We start from the raw sequence: 20,247 nt of genomic DNA on the forward strand, positions 1-20,247 counted from the left end.
CCCTCCACTACTCACCCCATGCTCACAAAGACCCAAACAGAGCCTTGCCACCTGGTCAAAGCAGTTGACCGTTACCTGCTTAGTTACTGACGCGTAGGGACGCAGATCTTAGGATAGGTGGGCCCCGTATGATAGGTGGGCCGCGACCGCTTATGACGAGTGGGACCTGGCTCGTTGACCTATCACTTTATTTTGCCTAAATTAGCCCAACCCCGAGTGAGCTACCACATACCCATGCAGCCCACGCCACTGCCACCATGCCCCCTAGCAACCCCGACGGCCATTTCGACCGTTTGCCTGAGCTCCGATGGCAGAGCGTAGTGCTTCTACCGGCAGCCCTTCCTCCCATATGCCGGAATCATTCGAGATCATTGGCCGACCGGTATGTTTCTAAACGAAACCCTAGCAATGAGGATCCGGTTATAAGTCGATTGAATAGGTGATTGAGCGATTGAATTGTCATGCGTCGAATTGCTCAAGTTTGCAATCAGTATGGACATTGATTTAGTATTGGATTCCTGCTAGCAGTACAAGTGGCAGCTAGTTTTTAAATAGAAAACCCTAGAAATTAGGTTTTATTGAATGTAGCCCATTTTAGATTGTTTGGTGGTGAATTTGATCACAATACTCTAATTTGTTTTTAATTATTTGATTTGCAAAGTTGGTGTTTGATTGATGGTAAGGAGGTCCAAGCTGGAAGAGGGTGATGGAGTTGTTTTGCGTCGGGGATGAGCTTTTGCTGGCCAAGTGCAAGGAGATATGCTCCTAGTTTCTGAGCGCGAAATCTCTCGTGATGGACTCACTAGTCCTAGCGCTGGAAGTGATGACGCACGAGCGCGGGTGGTTACTTGCTAAAGGCAAGGGGCAGTCCCAATTGAGATTCTCCTGTGGGCAATGCGAGAGGCGATGCAGACTCAAGATCGTCGACAGCGAGCCTGCTGGTACGAGCACCTCTCCCGCCTCTCCTTGCCGAATCAAGAAGCAGAAGGGCTGGTGAATTTGTCTATTATCCAGGTCATCGACGAGGTGACGAAGGAGGAGATAGCGACAAGGAGGAGGATGAAGAAGAGGAGAGCTACCAGGGGGGTTGCAGATCATGACATGGGAGGATGCACAAGAGGAGGGCTATCAGGGGGGATTGGAGATCATTGCACAGGACAAGGATCCACAAGATGAGGGCTATCAGGGATTTGGAGATCATCACTCATCGTGCTCAGGCAGACATGAATCTAGCGATTAATTTGGACGACAAGGATGAGCACATGGTTAATCAGGAGCACTTGGAGGATGATGTCGACAATCATCTGGCGCTGGTTGTTACGTCTCTAACGTATCTATAATTGTTGCTTGTTCCATGCTGTTATATTATCAATCTTGGATGTTCTATATTCATTTTATAGCAACTTTATATTATTTTTTGGGACTAACTATTGACATAGAGCCTAGTGCCAGTTGCTGTTTTTTTCTTGTTTTTTACTTCGCAAAGTATCCCTATCAAACGGAGTCCAAACGTAGCGAAACTTTTTGGTGTTTTTTGGACCAGAAGACAACTTGGGAGCCAAGGAAGCATACGAGGGAAGGCCCGTGGGGACAACGATACACCAGGGTGCGCCCAGGAGCCCAGGCGTGCCCTGATGTATCATGGGGACCACGAAGCTCCGATGCACCGCCTCTCTACTCTATAAATACCCAAATGTTGCAGAAACCCTAGGGGAGTCAACGAAACACAGTTCCAGCCGCCGCAAGTTCCAAAACCACAAGATACAATCTAGAGCCCTATTCAGGCACTCCACCGGAGGGGAACACGGTCACGAAGGGGTTCATCATCCTCATTGGTGCTCCTCCATTGATGCGTGAGTAGTTCACCATAGACCTATGGGTCGGTAGGCACTAGCTAGATGACTTCTTCTCTGTTTTTGATTCTCAATACAATGGTCTCTTGGAGATCTATTTGATGTAATGACTTTCTGCAATGTGTTTGTTGGGATCCGATGAAGTTCGAGTTTATGATCAGATTTTTATCCATGAATATTATTTGAGTTTTCTTCTCTTATATGCATGATCTTTATATAGCCTTGTATTTCTTCTCCGAATCTTTGGTTTAGTTAGGCCAACTAGATTGATTTTTGTTGCAATGGGAAGAGGTGCTTTGTGATGGGTTCGATCTTGCGGTGTCCTCACCCAGTGACAGAAGGGGTAGCAAGGCACACATGTGTCGTTTCTATTAAGGATAAAAAGATGGGGTCTATTTCGACATGAATAGATCTTGTCTGCATCATGTCATCTTTCTTATTGCATAATCCGTTTCTCCATGAACTTAATACAATAGATGCATGCTAGATAGCGGTCGATGTGTGGAGTAATAGTAGTAGATGTATGCAGGAGTCGGTCTATTAATCTTGGACGTGATGCCTATATACATGATCATTGCCTTGGATATCGTCATAATTATTTGTTCTTCTATCAATTGCCCAACAGTAATTTGTTTAACCACCATGCGCTCTTTTCTTGAGAGAAGCCACTAGTGAAATCTACGGCCCCCGGGTCTATCTTTTATCATATTTGCTTTCCGATCTATCTTTTGCCATATTTATTTTCAGATCTATTATTTCAAAAACCCAAAAATACATTGCTGCACATTTTCTTTACTTATTTTATTTCGTGTTTTATTCAGATTTGTTTACCTAAATTCATACAAATTTATCTATATTTTTACCGAGGAGGGATTGACGACCCCTCTTACACGTCAGGTTGCAAGTATTTGTTCTTTGTATGAAGGTACCGTTTACATGGTGTTGTTTGGTTCTCCTACTGGTTTGATACCTTGGTTTCACAACTGAGGGAAATACTTACCGTAGCTGTGTTGCATCATCCCTTCCTCTTTGGGGAAATACCGACACAGTCTCTAGCCACGTCAAAGTAATTTTTGGCGCCGTTTGCCGGGGAGACATCATCAACATCTATCAGGTTCCTAATCACAAATCTCATCTCCTTGCAATTTACATTATTTACCATTTTTCTCTCGTTTTCATCTCCCCCACTTCACAAAAATTGCCTTTTTATTCGCCTTCTTTTTCGTTCGCCTTTTTCTCGTCAGATCTATCTTTTTGCTTACAACCTTGTGCTACGTCTTGAGCTTGCGTTGGTTTTCCCCGAAGAGGAAGGGATGATGCAGCAGAGTAGCGTAAGTATTTCCCTCAGTTTTTGAGAACTAAGGTATCAATCCAGTAGGAGCCATGCTCAAGTTTGTCGTACCTGCACAAAACGATAGCTACTCGCAACCAAGGCGATTAGGGGTTGTTGTAACGCCTCGAGACCGATGTGCCAGGTGTCTTCCAGTTATTCGCTGCGTTGCCTTGTCTTTTGCTTACGTGTCATGCATTCCATATCATGTCATCATATGCATTGCATCATCATGTTTTTCAAAACTTGCATCCGTCCGGGTTCCAACAGTTCTCTCCATTGCCCGTTCTGAGCCCAGACACACTTGCACGCGCCAGCGGAATGTCCGAAATAGTATTTTATAAGTGGCCGGAAAATGTTCTCGGAATGGGATGAAAGTTGGCATGTGGTGTTGTTATGTTGTTAGTAGGTCGCCTGCCAAGTTTCATCGCATTCGGAGCTCATTTGATAGCCCAACCGTTAAACTATAGCGGCATTATAGTCGGTCTAACGTCAGACGTTTTCGGTCTCCAAAAACTGTTGCCGGGCCTCTCTCTCCTCTCTTCTTAGCGCATCTCTCTCTAGCACAGCCCACTAGCCCACCTATCTAACCCCCTCCGCTCCAGGTCGTCCGGTCGAGATCGAACGGCTTCGAAACGTCCTCAAACCCCCTAACCCTAGCCCCCTTACCTTATATAGACCCCCTCCATGCCATTTTGGGCCTTCTCCTTCCTCCTCCTCGAAATCCGTGCCCCCAATCATCAGCCAGCTGCCTCCCACCTCCTCTCCTCTATTTCCGCCGCTGGCCACCTCATCCTTGCCACTTGGCGCCATCCTGGTGGCCAGCCCCCACCACGCGGGACGCCCGCAGCCAACGGGAAGCCGCCACGTCGCCTCCCCGCGCCCTCATCGCCTCGGTCCCTGCCAGGCCCATCCGAGGCCCGCCCCGGGCCATTCTGGGCCGAGGCGCCCGCACCGCGCCGCCGTCCCTGACCAGGGTCGAGAGAGCCCGATGCTCCCCCCGCTCGTGCCCGTCGCTGGAATCGCCTCGTACCGCACCGGGATGAACTCCGGCGACCCGGAGCCGCCGCCGGTGACCCCAGGCCAGATCCGTCTCTCTCCTTTCCTCTGTCCTCCCTCTCGCTCACGTCTCTCTCTCTCTCTCTCTCCCGCGCAGGGCGCCATCGTAGATGAAGTTCCACTCGCCCTCGCCTCGTTGACCTTCGCCGGAGTCCACCACCTTCGCCGCTCGTTCCCCTGACCGTCCTCGTCGTCAGGTCCGATGCTCCAAGGCCGGATCCATCCATCCCCGACCTCGCCGGAGCTCTTCCCTGCTGCGCCATCATTCCACATCGCCGGCGGGCGCCACCGCGCCTGGTTCTGGCTCTGCATCGAGCAGAGGAGGACGGCGACCCCCAGCACCATTCGCCTCCGCGCGTGGGCCAGCCGGGCCATGCGAGGCCCAGTTCCGCGCCAGCGCCAGGAGGGCCCAGCCTCCTCCGCGGCCTGCCCGCACCGCGCCATGCGCCTCTAGGCTCAGATGGGCTTGGCCCAATGTGAGCAACCCTTGCCAGATCCAGTTTCAGCCCGTGTAGATTTTTTTCCAGTCTGTGCGTTTTTTTCTTTCCAATGCATGCATAATTACAGGAGGATGCCATTATTTTAATTTGCTCACAAGTAAATAACCGTGCATCGGATTAAAACAAACTTAATATGAAACTTGCTTAGAATTTCATCTAGTTTAATAATATCCAACTTTCATCCATGTTTGAAATTCTTAAAATGCTGTTTGTTTAAATTTTCTTAAATAACTTGCTAAAATGCTTTTATTCATAACTAAATAACCGCAACTCGGAATTTAATAAACTTTATATGTAAATGGGGTAGAAAAATGCCTAGTTTAACATGGTGGTATCAATTTGCATGTTTAACAAATATAAAATTATGTTTAGGGCAGAACAGTACCAAACCTAATATATGCATATGAGGATTTTCCAGAATTCTTGTTCGTTGTTTCCGCCTCATTTAAACTTGACTAGATAGGTAGTTTTCATTTGCTTCACCCTCTTGCCATGCTAACAACATTTAATCTTGTTGGGTACATAAACGAGAGAGAACTAAATAAGTCATGTGGTGTTTTCTTCAATATGCAACTCCGTTGCATAATGAGCTCCATTTAATTTGTAGGATTGTTTGTGCACTTTGTCATGCCATGCCTCATTAAACCGGACATGCATCATACTTGTTTGCGCATCGTGCCATGTTGTTGTAGTGGTTGATTACTATGTTGTTTGCTTTCTTTCCGGTGTACTTCGTCTCGGTAATCCGGTAACGTCGTGTTGTGAGGATTCGTTCGACAACGTACGTTTGTCTTCTTCATGGACTCGTTCTTCTTCCTTGCGGGATCTCAGGCAAGATGACCATACCCTCGAAATCACTTCTATCTTTGCTTGCTAGTTGCTCGCTCTTTTGCTATGCCTATGCTGCGATACCTACCACTTGCTTATCATGCCTCCAATATTGTTGAGCCAAGCCTCTAACCCACCTTGTCCTAGCAAACCGTTGTTTGGCTATGTTACCACTTTGCTCAACCCCTCTTATAGCGTTGTTAGTTGCAGGTGAAGATTGAAGTTTGTTCCTTGTTGAAACATGGAGATGTTGTTCCTTGTTGGAACATGTTTACTTGTTGAGATATCACAATATCTCTTATTTAATTAATGCATCTATATACTTGGTAAAGGGTGGAAGGCTCGGCCTTATGCCTGGTGTTTTGTTCCACTCTTGCCGCCCTAGTTTCCGTCATATCGGTGTTATGTTCCCGGATTTTGCGTTCCTTATGCGGTTGGGCTATTATGGGAACCCCTTGATAGTTCGCCTTGAATAAAACTCCTCCAGCAATGCCCAACATTGGTTTTACCATTTGCCACCTAGCCTTTTCTTTTCCCCTGGGAGTCACGCTCCTGAGGGTCATCATTATTTTACCCCCCCGGGCCAGTGCTCCTCTGAGTGTTGGTCCAAACTAGAGTCCTGTGCAGCGCCCCCTCGGGGAAACTCGAGGTTTGGTTTTAGTTGTATGGAGCGCTCATCTGAGTTTGCCCTGAGAACGAGATAGGTGCAGCTCCTATCGGGATTTGTCGGCACATTCGGGCGGTGTTACTAGTTTAGTTTTACCATTGTCAAAATGTCTTGTAACCGGGATTCCGAGTCTGATCGGGTCTTCCCGCTAGAAGGAATATCCTTCGTTGACCGTGAGAGCTTGTGATGGGCTAAGTTGGGACACCCCTGCAGGGATTTGAACTTTCGAAAGCCGTGCCCGCGGTTATGGGCAGATGGGAATTTGTTAATGTACGGTTGTAGAAAACCTAAAGTTGACCTTAATTAAAATGCATCAACCGCGTGTGTAACCGTGATGGTCTCTTTCCGGCGGAGTCTGGGAAGTGAACACGGTTGTTGGAGTTATGCTTGACGTAGGTTGTTCTAGGATTACTTCTTGATCATAGTTGTTCGACCGTGCTTTTGCTTTCTCTTCTCGCTCTCTTTTGCGAATAGGTTAGCCACCATATATGCTAGTCGCTTGCTGCAGCTCCACCTCATACCTTTACCTTACCTATAAGCTTAAATAGTCTTGATCGCGAGGGTGTGAGATTGCCGAGTCTCCGTGACTCACAGATACTTCCAAAACCAGTTTTCAGGTGCCGTTGAACCGAGCAGGTGACGCAACCAAGCTCAAGGAGGAGCTCGATGAAGATCTTGTCCTTTGTGTTGTTTCGTTCTAGTTGATCAGTAGTGGAGCCCAGTTGGGGTCGATCGGGGACCTTGTCGCTTTTGGGGTTCTTCTTTTATTTTGGTTCCGTAGTCGGGCCTCGATTGTATTTGGATGTTGTAATGCTTTATTCATGTATTTGTGTGAAGTGGCGATTGTAAGCCAACTATGTATCTTTTCCCTTATGTATTACATGGGTTGTGTGAAGATTACCTCACTTGCGACATTGCTTTCAATGCGGTTATGCCTCTAAGTCGTGCTTCAACACGTGGGAGATATAGCCGCATCGAGGGCGTTACAGTTGTCAATCCCTTCACGGTCACTTACGAGAGTGAGATCTGATAGATATAATATTTTTGGTATTTTTGGTATAAAGATGCAAAGTAAAAAGTAAAAGAAAAGTAAAAAGCAAAGCAAGATTAAAGTGATGGAGATTGATATGATGAGAATAGACCCGAGGGCCATAGGTTTCACTAGTGGCTTCTCTCAAGAGCATAAGTATTCTATGGTGGGTGAACAAATTACTGTTGAGCAATTGACAGAATTGATCATAGTTATGAGAATATCTAGGCATGATCATGTATATAGGCATCACATCCGTGACAAATAGACCGAAACGATTCTGCATCTACTACTATTACTCCACTCATCGACCGCTATCCAGCATGCATCTAGAGTATTAAGTTAAAAACAGAGTAACGCCTTAAGCAAGATGACATGATGTAGAGAGATAAATTCATGCATTATGAAATAAACCCTATCTTGTTATCCTCGATGGCAACGATGCAATACGTGCATTGCTGCCCCTTCTGTCACTGGGAAAGGACACCGCAAGATCGAACCCAAAGCTAAGCACTTCTCCCATGGCAAGAACTACCAATCTAGTTGGCCAAACCAAACGGATAATTCAAAGAGACTTGCAAAGATAACCAATCATACATAAAAGAATTCAGAGAAGATTCAAATATTATTCATAGATAGACTTGATCATAAACCCACAATTCATCGGTCTCAACAAACACACCGCAAAAACAAGATTACATCGAATAGATCTCCACAAGAGAGGGGGAGAACTTTGTATTGAGATCCAAAAAGAGAGAAGAAGCCATCTAGCTACTAACTATGAACCCGATGGTCTGAGGAAAACTACTCACACTTCATCGGAGAGGCTATGATGATGTAGAAGCCCTCCGTGATGACGGTCCTCTCCGGCAGAGCTCCGGAACAGGCCCCAAGATGGGATCTTGTGGATACAGAAAGTTGCGGTGGTGGAATTAGGTTTTTGGCTCCTGTTCTGATCGTTTGGGGGTACATATGTATATATAGGAGGAAGGAGTACGTCGGTGGAGCACCGAGGGGCCCACGAGGCAGGGGGGCGCGCCCTAGGGGGGGGGCGCCCCCACCCTCGTGACCGCCTCTTTGACTCCTTGGAGTAGGGTCCAAGTCTCTTGGATCACATTCGGTGAGAAAATCACGTTCCCGAAGGTTTTATTCCGTTTGGACTCCGTTTGATATTCTGTTTCTCCGAAACACTGAAATAGGCAAAAAAACAGCAATTCTGGGCTGGGCCTCCGGTTAATAGGTTAGTCCCAAAAATAATATAAAAGTGGAAAATAAAGCCCAATATAGTCCAAAACAGTAGATAATATAGCATGGAGCAATCAAAAATTATAGATACGTTGGAGACGTATCAGGCATCCCCATGCTTAATTCCTGCTCGTCCTCGAGTAGGTAAATGATAAAAAGAGAATTTTTGATGCGGAGTGCTACTTGGCATAATTTCAATGCAAATCTTCTTAATTGTGATATTAATATTCAGATTCGAAAGATTCAAGACAAAAGTTTATATTGACATAAAAATAACAATACTTGAAGCATACTAACAAAGCAATTATGTCTTCTCAAAACAACATGGCCAAAGAAAGTTATCCCTACAAAATCATATAGTCTGGCTATGCTCTATCTTCACCACACAAAATATTTAAATCATGCACAACCCCGATGACAAGCCAAGCAATTGTTTCATACTCTAACTTTTTCAAAAAAATTTCAATTTTCACGCAATACATGAGCGTGAGCCATGGATATAGCACTATAGGTGGAATAGAATGGTGGTTGTGGAGAAGACAAAAAGAAGGGGAAGATAGTCTCACATCAACTAGGCGTATCAACGGGCTATGGAGATGCCCATCAATAGATATCAATGTGAGTGAGTAGGGATTGCCATGCAACGGATGCACTAGAGCTATAAATGTATGAAAGCTCAACAAAAGAAATTAAGTGGGTGTGCATCCAACTCGCTTGCTCACGAAGACCTAGGGCACTTGAGGAGGCCCATCATTGGAATATACAAGCCAAGTTCTATAATGTAAAATTCCCACTAGTATATGAAAGTGATAACATGAGAGACTCTCTACTATGAAGATCATGGTGCTACTTTGAAGCACAAGTGTGGTAAAAGGATAGTAGCATTGCCCCTTTTTATCTATTTTCTTTTTTTGGGCCTTCTTTTTTTCTTTGGCCTTTCTCCCTTTTTTGGGACAATGCTCTATTAAATGATGATCATCACACTTTTATTTATTTACAACTCAATGATTACAACTCGATTCTAAAACAAAGTATGACTCTATATGGATGCCTCCGGCGGTGTACCGGGATATGCAATGAATCAAGAGTGAGAAGTATGAAGAAATTATGAACGGTGGCTTTGCCACAAATACTATGTCAACTACATGATCATGCTAAGCAATATGAAAATGATGAATGTGTCATGATGAACTAGATGGTGGAAAGTTGCATGGCAATATATCTCGGTATGGCTATGGAAATGCCATAATAGGTAGGTATGGTGGCTGTTTTGAGGAAGGTATATGGTAGGTGTATGATACCGGCGAAAGGTGCGTGGTATTAGAGAGGCTAGCAAAGGTGGAAGGGTGAGAGTGCGTATGATCCATGGACTCAACATTAGTCATAAAGAACTCATACTTATTGCAAAAATCTAGAAGTTATCAAAGCAAAGTATTACGCGCATGCTCCTAGGGGGATAGATTGGTAGGAAAAGACCATCGCTCGTCCCCGACCGCCACTCATAAGGAAGACAATCAATAAATAAATCATGCTCTGACTTCATCACATAACGGTTCACCATACGTGCATGCTACAGGAATCACAAACTTTAACACAAGTATTCTTTGAATTCACAACTACTCAACTAGCACGACTTTAATATTATCACCTCCATATCTCAAAACAATTATCATGCTTCAATCATTTCTTAATATTCAACACACTCAAAAGAAAGTTTCACAAATCTTGAATACCAAGCATATTATTATTAAGAAAATTACCATGCTATTAAGATACTCTCAAAATAATTTAAGTGAAGCATAAGAGATCAATAGTTTCTTTAAAACAAATCCACCACCGTGCTCTAAAAGATCTAAGTGAAGCACATAGAGAAAAATTATAACACTCAAAAGATATAAGTGAAGCACATAGAGCAAAATTATAATGCTCAAAAGATATAAGTGAAGCACATGGAGCAAAACTATATAGCTCAAAAGATATAAGTGAAGCACATAGAGCAAAACTACATAGCTCAAAAGATATAAGTGAAGCACATAGAGTATTCTATCAAATTTTAATTCATGTATGGCTCTCTCAAAAGGTGTGCACAGCAAGGATGATTGTTGCATACTAAGACACAAATACATAAATAATACAAGACGCTCCAAGCAAAACACATATCATGTTGGTGAATAAAAATATAGCTCCAAGTAAATTACCGATGGAAGTGGACGAAAAGAGGGGATGCCTTCCGGGGCATCCCCAAGCTTTGACTTTTTGGTGTCCTTGGATTATCTTGGGGGTGCCATGGGCATCCCCAAGATTAGGCTCTTTCCACTCCTTGTTCCATAATCCATCAGAAGAATTCACCCAAAACTTGAAAACTTCACAACACAAAACTCAAAATAGAAAACTCGTGAGCTCCGTTAGCGAAAGAAAACAAAAGACCACTTCAAGTTACTGTAATGAACTCATTCTTTATTTATATTTGTGTTAAACCTACTGTATTACAACTTCTCTATGGATTATAAACTATTTTACTAGCCATAGATTCATCAAAATAAGCAAACAACACACGAAAAACAGAATCTGTCAAAAAACAGAACAGTCTGTAGTAATCTGTAGCTAGCGCAAGATCTGGAACCCCAAAAATCCTAAAATAAATTGCTGGACGTGAGGAATTTATCTATTAATCATCTTCAAAAATAATTAACTAAATAGAGATCTTCAAATAAAAATGACAGCAATTCTCGTGAGCGCTAAAGTTTCTGTTTTTTACAGCAAGTTCAACAAGACTTTCCCCAAGTCTTCCCAACGGTTCTACTTGGCACAAACACTAATTAAACACAAAAAACACATGCAAAACAGAGGCTAAATAATTTATTTATTACTAATCAGGATCAAAAAGCAAGGAATAAAAATAAAATTGGGTTGCCTCCCAACAAGCGCTATCGTTTAACGCCCCTAGCTAGGCATAAAAGCGAGGATAGATCTAGGTATTGCCATCTTTGGTAGGCAATCCATAAGTGGCTCTCATGATAGTTTCATATGGTAATTTTATTTTCTTTATTGGAAAGTGTTCCATGCCCTTTTTAATGGAAATTGAAATCTAATATTCCCTTCCTTCATATCAATAATCGCACCAACCGTTCTAAGGAAAGGTCTACCAAGAATAATAGGGCAAGAAGGATTGAAATCTATGTCAAGAACAATGAAATCTACGGGCACATAATTCCTATTTGCAACAATAAGAACATCATTAATCCTTCCCATAGGTTTCTTAATAGTGGAATCCGCAAGATGCAAGTTTAGAGAGCAATCATCAAAATTACGGAAATCTAGCAAATCACACAAAGTCTTGGGAATAGTGGAGACACTAGCACCCAAATCACACAAAGCATAAAACTCATGATCTTTAATTTTAATTTTAATAGTTGGTTCCCACTCATCATAGAGTTTTCTAGGATAGAAACTTTCAACTCAAGTTTTTCTTCATAAGATTGCATCAAGGCATCAACAATATGTTTGGTGAAGGCTTTATTTTTGACTATAAGCATGTGGATTGCAACAAAGAAATACAATAAATTAAAGAGCAAATTTCATAATTAAATTCCTTGAAATCCAATATAGTGGGTTTAGCAACATGTATAATTTTATTTCTTTCAATCCCACTTTCATCAATTTCATCATTAAGATCTAAATACTTCGAATTTTTAGAACGCCTTCTAGGTAAAGGAAGATCATATTCAGTTTCATCAAGATTCATATTGCAAAACAAAGATTTAATAGGAGACACATCAATAACTTTTAGATCTTCATCTTGATTTTCATAGGAATTGGAAGAACACGCTTTAATAAAGGCATCCTTGGAAGCACGCATCCTAGCGGTTCTTTCCTTGCACTCATCAATGGAAATTATCATGGCTTTGAGAGACTCATTGATATCATGCTTAGGAGGAATAGATCTAAGATTTAAAGAATCAACCTCAAGAGAAATTCTATCAACGTTTCTAGCCAAATCATCAACTTTAAGCAATTTCTCTTCAAGCAAAGCATTAAAATTCTTTTGTGAATTCATAAACTCTTTAAAACTATTCTCAAATTCAGAGGGCATCTTATTATAATTTTCATAAGAGTTGTTGTAGGAATTCCTATAATTATTAGAAGGATTACTAGGATATGGCCTAGGATTAAAATTCCCTCTATAAGCATTGTTACCAAAATTATTCCTACCAACAAAATACACATCCATAGATTCATTGTTATTCTCAATCGAAGTAGACAAAGGCATATCATTAGGATCAGAAGAAACACTCTTAGTAGCAAATAATTTCATAAGTTCATCCATCTTTCCACTCAAAACATTGATTTCTTCTATTGCATGCACTTTTTTATTAGAAGATCTTTCAGTATGCCATTGAGAATAATGAACCATAATATTATCTAGGAGTTTAGTAGAATCTCCTAAAGTGATTTCCATAAAAGTGCCTCCCGCGGCCGAATCTAAAAGATTTCTAGAAGCAAAATTCAATCCGGCATAAAATTTTTGTATGATCATCCACAAATTCAAACCATGAGTAGGGCAATTACGTATCATTTATTTCATTCTCTCCCAAGCTTGTGCAACATGTTCATGATCAAGTTGCTTAAAATTCATAATATCGTTTCTAAGAGAGATGATCTTAGCGGGAGGGAAATACTTAGAGATAAAAGAATCTTTGCACTTGTTCCAAGAATCAATACTATTTTTAGGCAAAGACGAAAACCAAGCTTTAGCACGATCTCTAAGCGAAAAAGGAAATAGCTTCAATTTAACAACATCATTATCGACATCTTTTTTCTTTTGCATGTCACATAAATCAACGAAGCTATTCAGATGAGTAGCGGCATCTTCACTAGGAAGGCCGGCGACTTGATCTTTCATAACAAGATTCAACAAAGCAGTATTAATTTCACAAGATTCAGCATCGGTAAGAGGAGCAATCGAAGTGCTAAGGAAATCATTATTATTGGTATTGGTGAAGTCACACAATTTGGTAGTATCCTGAGCCATCGCAACAAAGAAGCAAACTAACACACGAGCAAATGAGAGCCAACGGGCAAAAGAGGCAAATAGAGAGGGAGGATAGAGAGAGAGAGAGGGCGAATAAAATGGCAAGGGTGAAGTGGGGGAGAGGAAAACGAGAGGCAAATGGAAAATAATGTAATGTGAGAGATAGGGATTGTGATGGGTACTTGGTATGTTGAATTTTTGCGTAGATGCCCCGGCAACGGCGCCAGAAATCCTTCTTGCTACGTCTTGAGATTGTGTAGCAGAGTAGCGTAAGTATTTCCCTCGGTTTTTGAGAACCAAGGTATCAATCCAGTAGGAGGCCACGCTCAAGTCCCTCGTACCTGCACAAAACGATAGCTACTCACAACCAACGCGATTAGGGGTTGTCAATCCCTTCACGGTCACTTACAAGAGTGAGATCTGATAGATATAATATTTTTGGTATTTTTGGTATAAAGATGCAAAGTAAAAAGTAAAAGCAAAGTAAAAAAGCAAAGCAAGATAAAGTGATGGAGATTGATATGATGAGAATAGACCCGGGGGCCATAGGTTTTACTAGTGGCTTCTCTCAAGAGCATAAGTATTCTACGTTTGGTGAACAAATTACTGTTGAGCAATTGACAGAATTGAGCATAGTTATGAGAATATCTAGGCATCATCATGTATATAGGCATCACGTCTGTGACAAGTAGACCGAAACGATTCTGCATCTACTACTATTACTCCACTCATCGACCGCTATCCAGCATGCATCTAGAGTATTAAGTTAAAAACAGAGTAACGCCTTAAGCAAGATGACATGATGTAGAGAGATAAATTCATGCAATATGAAATAAACCCCATCTTGTTATCCTCGATAGCAACGATGCAATACGTGCCTTGCTGCCCCTTCTGTCACTGGGAAAGGACACCGCAAGATCGAACCCAAAGCTAAGCACTTCTCCCATGGCAAGAACTACCAATCTAGTTGGCTAAACCAAACAGATAATTCGAAGAGACTTGCAAAGATAACCAATCATACATAAAAGAATTCAGAGAAGATTCAAATATTATTCATAGATAGACTTGATCATAAACCCACAATTCATCGGTCTCAACAAACACACCGCAAAAAGAAGATTACATCGAATAGATCTCCACAAGAGAGGGGGAGAACTTTGTATTGAGATCCAAAAAGAGAGAAGAAGCCATCTAGCTACTAACTATGGACCCGAAGTTCTGAGGTAAACTACTCACACTTCATCGGAGAGGCTATGATGATGTAGAAGCCCTCCATGATGACGGCCCTCTTTCGGCGGAGCTCCGGAACAGGCCCCAAGATGGGATCTCGTGGATACAGAAAGTTGCGGCGGTGGAATTAGGTTTTTGGCTCTTGTTCTGATCGTTTGGGGGTACGTATGTATATATAGGAGGAAGGAGTACGTCGGTGGAGCACCGAGGGGCCCATGAGGCAGGGGGCGCGCCCTAGGGGGGCGCCCCCACCCTCGTGACCGCCTCTTTGACTCCTTGGAGTAGGGTCCAAGTCTCCTAGATCACGTTCGGTGAGAAAATCACGTTCCCGAAGGTTTTATTCCATTTGGACTCCGTTTGATATTCTGTTTCTCTGAAACACTGAAATAGGCAAAAAAACAACAATTCTGGGCTGGGCCTCCGATTAATAGGTTAGTCCCAAAAATAATATAAAGTGGAAAATAAATCCCAATATAGTCCAAAACAGTAGATAATATAGCATGAAGCTATCAAAAATTATAGATACGTTGGAGACGTATCACCTTGCTTGCCTACTTTGTCATTATGGCTAGTTCGTCCTCTATTTTGTGTACCCCCGAGAACGAGGTTCTTAATTTTAAACAAAGGGAAGGGGAGAATCTAAAAGATGCTTGGTATAGGATTTGCAATGCTCATAATAGATCTGTTCGTAAGTAATCTATCGTTGTTCTTCTTCGCAGTTTTTATGTGGGCATTATCACTTGGTATAGATTCGTCCTTGGTACGATTACCATTGGGAATTTCTTGATGTATCCATCTTTGGATGCTTTTAATACCATGGGAGATCTAGTGGGTGCACTACCTATCATTATTAATGAAACAATCTTAAGTCTTGAGCATGTTATGCAAAGATTAGATGCTATTGAAAAGAAGATGATCACCAAGGAACAAATTGAAACTTTGGATAAAAGGATGCATAATCTTGCTGATAAAATTGCGTCAAAAGCGGGTGATGTTTTTAAATTACTAAGGGAAAAGGAAACCATAGTTAACGAAAGAATAGAAGCAAGTCCTTCTCGGATTGATAAGTTGGAAACAAATTTAGTAACTTAAGCTCGGCCTTTTCTTCTGCTAAAACTATTGAAAAAACTAATGTAAAATTTTGCAAGTCTAGTCAAGTAACTAATAACAAGGGTGACACTTCTAATAACAACAAAGAAGATCTTAAAATGATTACTATTCATCCCAATTTTGTTGAAGTGATGAAAGGCCCTACTCGCAAGAATGAATTCTTCAATATTATTCCTAGAAGTATTGTTATTGAAAATATGCATGCTAACTCCTTGAAGAATTCTAGTTGTGTGACTGACGAGTTGAAAACTAAAGATGATAATACTAGAATCTATGCATTATGCCTAGCTAGGGGCATAAAACAATAACGCTCGTTGGGAGGCAACCCAATGAATGAAATTTATTTTTGCCTTTTTCTTTCTGTTTTTGAGTGTTCACACAATTATGCTAATGTTATGTTTGTGTTTATTATGTTTTAGTTAGTGTTTGTGCCAATTAAAGCCTTTGGGATCATGTTTGGTGATAGTTGATTTTATCTTGTTGACAAACAGAAACTTCTGCGTCCAGTAACAAAATTGTTTAAATTCACAGGAGCATGAAAAAATTCTAAACTTTTTACACAAGATTGATATACAAATTTCCTACGTTGTACTAATTTTTTAGAATTTTTGCAGTTACGAAAGTATGGTTAGAGTTTAGATTATTGCATATTGTTCTGTTTTTGATGATACTATTTTCGTTGCCTTGTGTGCTTATTTTGATGAATCTATGGATTGTATTGAAGGTATAAGCCATGGTAAAGTTGGAATACAGTAGATATAATGCAATAATAAAATATGAATGGGTTTGCAACAATACTTAGAGTGGTGATTTGCTTTATTATACTAATGGATCTCACGAAGATTTTGTTAAGTTCTATGTGATTCAAGTTTTCAGGTTTTGGGTGAGATCACGATGGATGAAAGAATAAGGAGTGAAAAGAGCCTCAGCTTCGGGATGCCCATGGAACCCCAAGTTAATATTCAGGGGGAACCAAGCAACTAAGCTTGGGGATGCCCCAGAAGGCATCCCCTCTTTCTTCTAACAACCATCGGCAATTTTACTTGGAGCTATATTTTTATTCATCACATATCATGAGTTTTGCTTGGAGCATCTTGTATTATACGAGTCTTTACTAGTTTTTCTTTTTAGTTTGTCTCATCTATCCTTGCTGGACAAACCTATTTGAGAGAGCCAAAATTAACTATGATTTGTTAGAATTACTCTATGTGCTTCACTTACATTTTTTGAGCTATGGAATTGCTCTAGTGCTTCACTTATATCTTTTTGAGCACGATGTGCTTTTATATTTTTGGAGAAATATTCTCATTCTTCACTTAGACTTATTTGAGAGTTAGCAAATTTTTGAAGAAATTCTCTCATGCTTCACTTAGGTTATTTTGAGAGATGAAATCTTTTATGCTCATGTTCTTCACTTAAATTTGTTGAGCTTACCAAAAGCAATTGCAACATATGAAATTTAGTCCCAAAGTGATAGATATTCAAGAGGGATATAATAAAAAAATTACATGAAGATCATTGCACAAAATAAACTTGATTCTTTGTAATAGTTTTGAGATATGATGATAGTAATATGTGAGTCATGTTGGTGAGTAATTAGGCTTTAGTAAGAATATTGGTGTAAGGTTTGTGATTCCCTATGCAAGCACGAAAGTCAATAATTATGCAATGAAATTACATCCTACTTGTGGTGCATTATTCAGTGTTAGTTATGCCCAATGCTCATTTCTGTGAATTATTGTTTCTTGGTTGGATGCTTCTCAGTCTATTTGCTAGCCTTCATTTGCACTAAGTAGAAATACTACTTGTGCATTCAAAATTCCTAAACCCAGTTTTGCCATATGAGTCCACCATACCTAGCTATATGCGGTATTTCCGTGTCGTTCTAAGTAAATTTGTATGTGCCATCTAATTTTCAAAATGAATTTCTTTTTGTGTGCTCATACTACTCATGGGGCGGCAGGGGGTGGCCAATAGTTTCCATGCTAGATGTGTTATTCTCAAGATGAGTGTTTTTTCACTTGTCATTGCACAAGAGTACGATGGTAATAGGGATGCCCAGTCCCGAAATGAAAAAGAAATTGACTTTATGTTGTAAAATGATAAATTCCTTGGAAAGTGTTGGTATGGACGGTACCTATGGACACGACTAGCCGTGGAGTGTGAAAGTATGGTGGAAAAAGGAATAATGTTTATTTTTTGATGTTTGGGAACCACCTATGATGTATCTTGCTGGGAAAGTGTCGGGAATTACTCGGTCGTTTTCATTGACAGGAAAGTATGCCTCTCAAAAAAAATTATCTCCCAATTTAAGCTTTGAGCTCTGGCACCTCTACAAATCTCTGCTTCCCTCTACGAAGGGCCTATCTATTTACTTTATGCATTTTTATTTTTATTTGAGTCTCCATCTTCTCTTATAAAGCACCGACTAGGGAGCACTATGATCATACTTGAGCATTGGATGTAGCTAATATTTGAGTTTGTTTTGTGAATGGATCAATGATTGAGCATGATGGGCTAGGAATAACTTTACTCAGTGTTGATATTTTGAAAGACATGGTTGCTTGTTGATATGCTTGAGTATTGAAGTCTTCATGTCAAATATAGACTATTGCTTTGAACCATCTAAAAGTCCAAATGTCCATGCTACAAAAGAAAGGAATATGTGATGAACATGTTAGGAAGCATTCCACATCAAAAAATTTGTTTTTATCATTTACCTACTCGAGGACGAGTAGGAATTAAGCTTGGGTATGCTGATACATCTCCAACGTATCTATAATTTTTGCTTGTTCCATGTTGTTATATTATCAATCTAGGATCTTTTATATTCATTTTATAGCAACTTTATATCCTTTTTTGGAACTAACCTATTGACATAGTGCCCAGTGCAAGTTGCTATTTTTTGCTTGTTTTTTTACTTCGCAGAATATCTCTATCAAACGGAGTCCAAATGCAGCAAAACTTTTTGGTGATTTTTTGGACCAGAGGAGAACTTGGGAGCCAAGGAAGCATATGAGGGAAGGTCCGTGGGGACCACGATACACCAGGGTGCGCCCAAGAGCCCAGGTTCGCCCTTATGTATTGTGGGGCCACGGAGCTCCAATGCACCGCCTCTCAGCTCTATAAATACCCAAATATTCCAGAAACCTTAGGGGAGTTGACGAAACACAATTCCAGTCGCCACAAGTTCCATAAACATGAGATACAATCTAGAGCACTATTCTAGCACTCCGTCGGAGGGGAACAAAATCACGGAGGGGTCCATCATCCTCATTGGTGCTCCTCCGATGATGCATGAGTAGTTCACCATAGACCTACTGGTCCGTAGGCAGTAGCTATATGGCTTCTTCTCTCTTTTTGATTCTCAATACAATGGTCTCTTGGAGATCTATTTGATGTAGTGACTTTTTGCGGTGTGTTTGTTGGGATCCGATGAAGTTCGAGTCTATGATCAGATTTTTATCCATGAATATTATTTGAGTTTTCTTCTCTTATATGCATGATCATTATAGCCTTGTATTTCTTTTCCGAATCTTTGGTTTGGTTAGGCCAACTAGATTGATTTTTCTTGCAATGGGAAGAGGTGCTTTGTGATGGGTTCGATCTTGCGGTATCCTCACCCAGTGACAGAAGGCGTAGCGAGGCGTGCATGTATCGTTTCTATTAAGGATAAAAGATGGGGTCTATTCCTACATGAATAGATCTTGTCTACATCATGTCATCATTCTTATCGCATTACTCAGTTTCTCCATGAACTTAATACACTAGATACATGCTGGATAGCGGTCGATATGTGGAGTAATAGTAGTAGATACAGGCGGGAGTCAGTCTACTAATTTTGGACGTGATGCCTATATACATGATCATTTCCTTCGATATCATGTCGGTGAACAAAAGTAGGGGCTCTCCTTTTGCACCCCTTTACTTGTGCACGGGCAGTCAGAGCCGCGCCCACGGCCGCACTGAGCAGGGCAGAGGAGGGATGCCGGAGCGCAAGATATCCAGAGCAACGCAAAGACCAGGGGAGCAAAGAGAGCAAGACGGCGAGGTGGACTCCCCCGGCAAGACTCTTGCCGGGGTGGCTTCCACAGCCCCGGCAAGATCCTTGCCGGGGCAACTTGCCTGACGCCAGCAGAGCATGCCACCCTTGAGCCCAAGGGTTTCCGACGCCATCAGCCACATCAAAACCAAGGCTCGGGAGGCACCTCCATGGTGGCATGTAGATCTTTGTGGAGATCATAAATACACAAGATCAGATGAGAACCAGAAGATGACGATCCTTGGCGAGATCCATGCCAAGGAAATCCATGAGAACCCCAGAAAGATCCTTGCCAGGGACGACCATGGTGCCACGGCGAGA

Source organism: Triticum urartu, chromosome 6, assembly GCF_003073215.2.
Source record: "Triticum urartu cultivar G1812 chromosome 6, Tu2.1, whole genome shotgun sequence".
Classification (NCBI taxonomy): domain Eukaryota; kingdom Viridiplantae; phylum Streptophyta; class Magnoliopsida; order Poales; family Poaceae; genus Triticum; species Triticum urartu.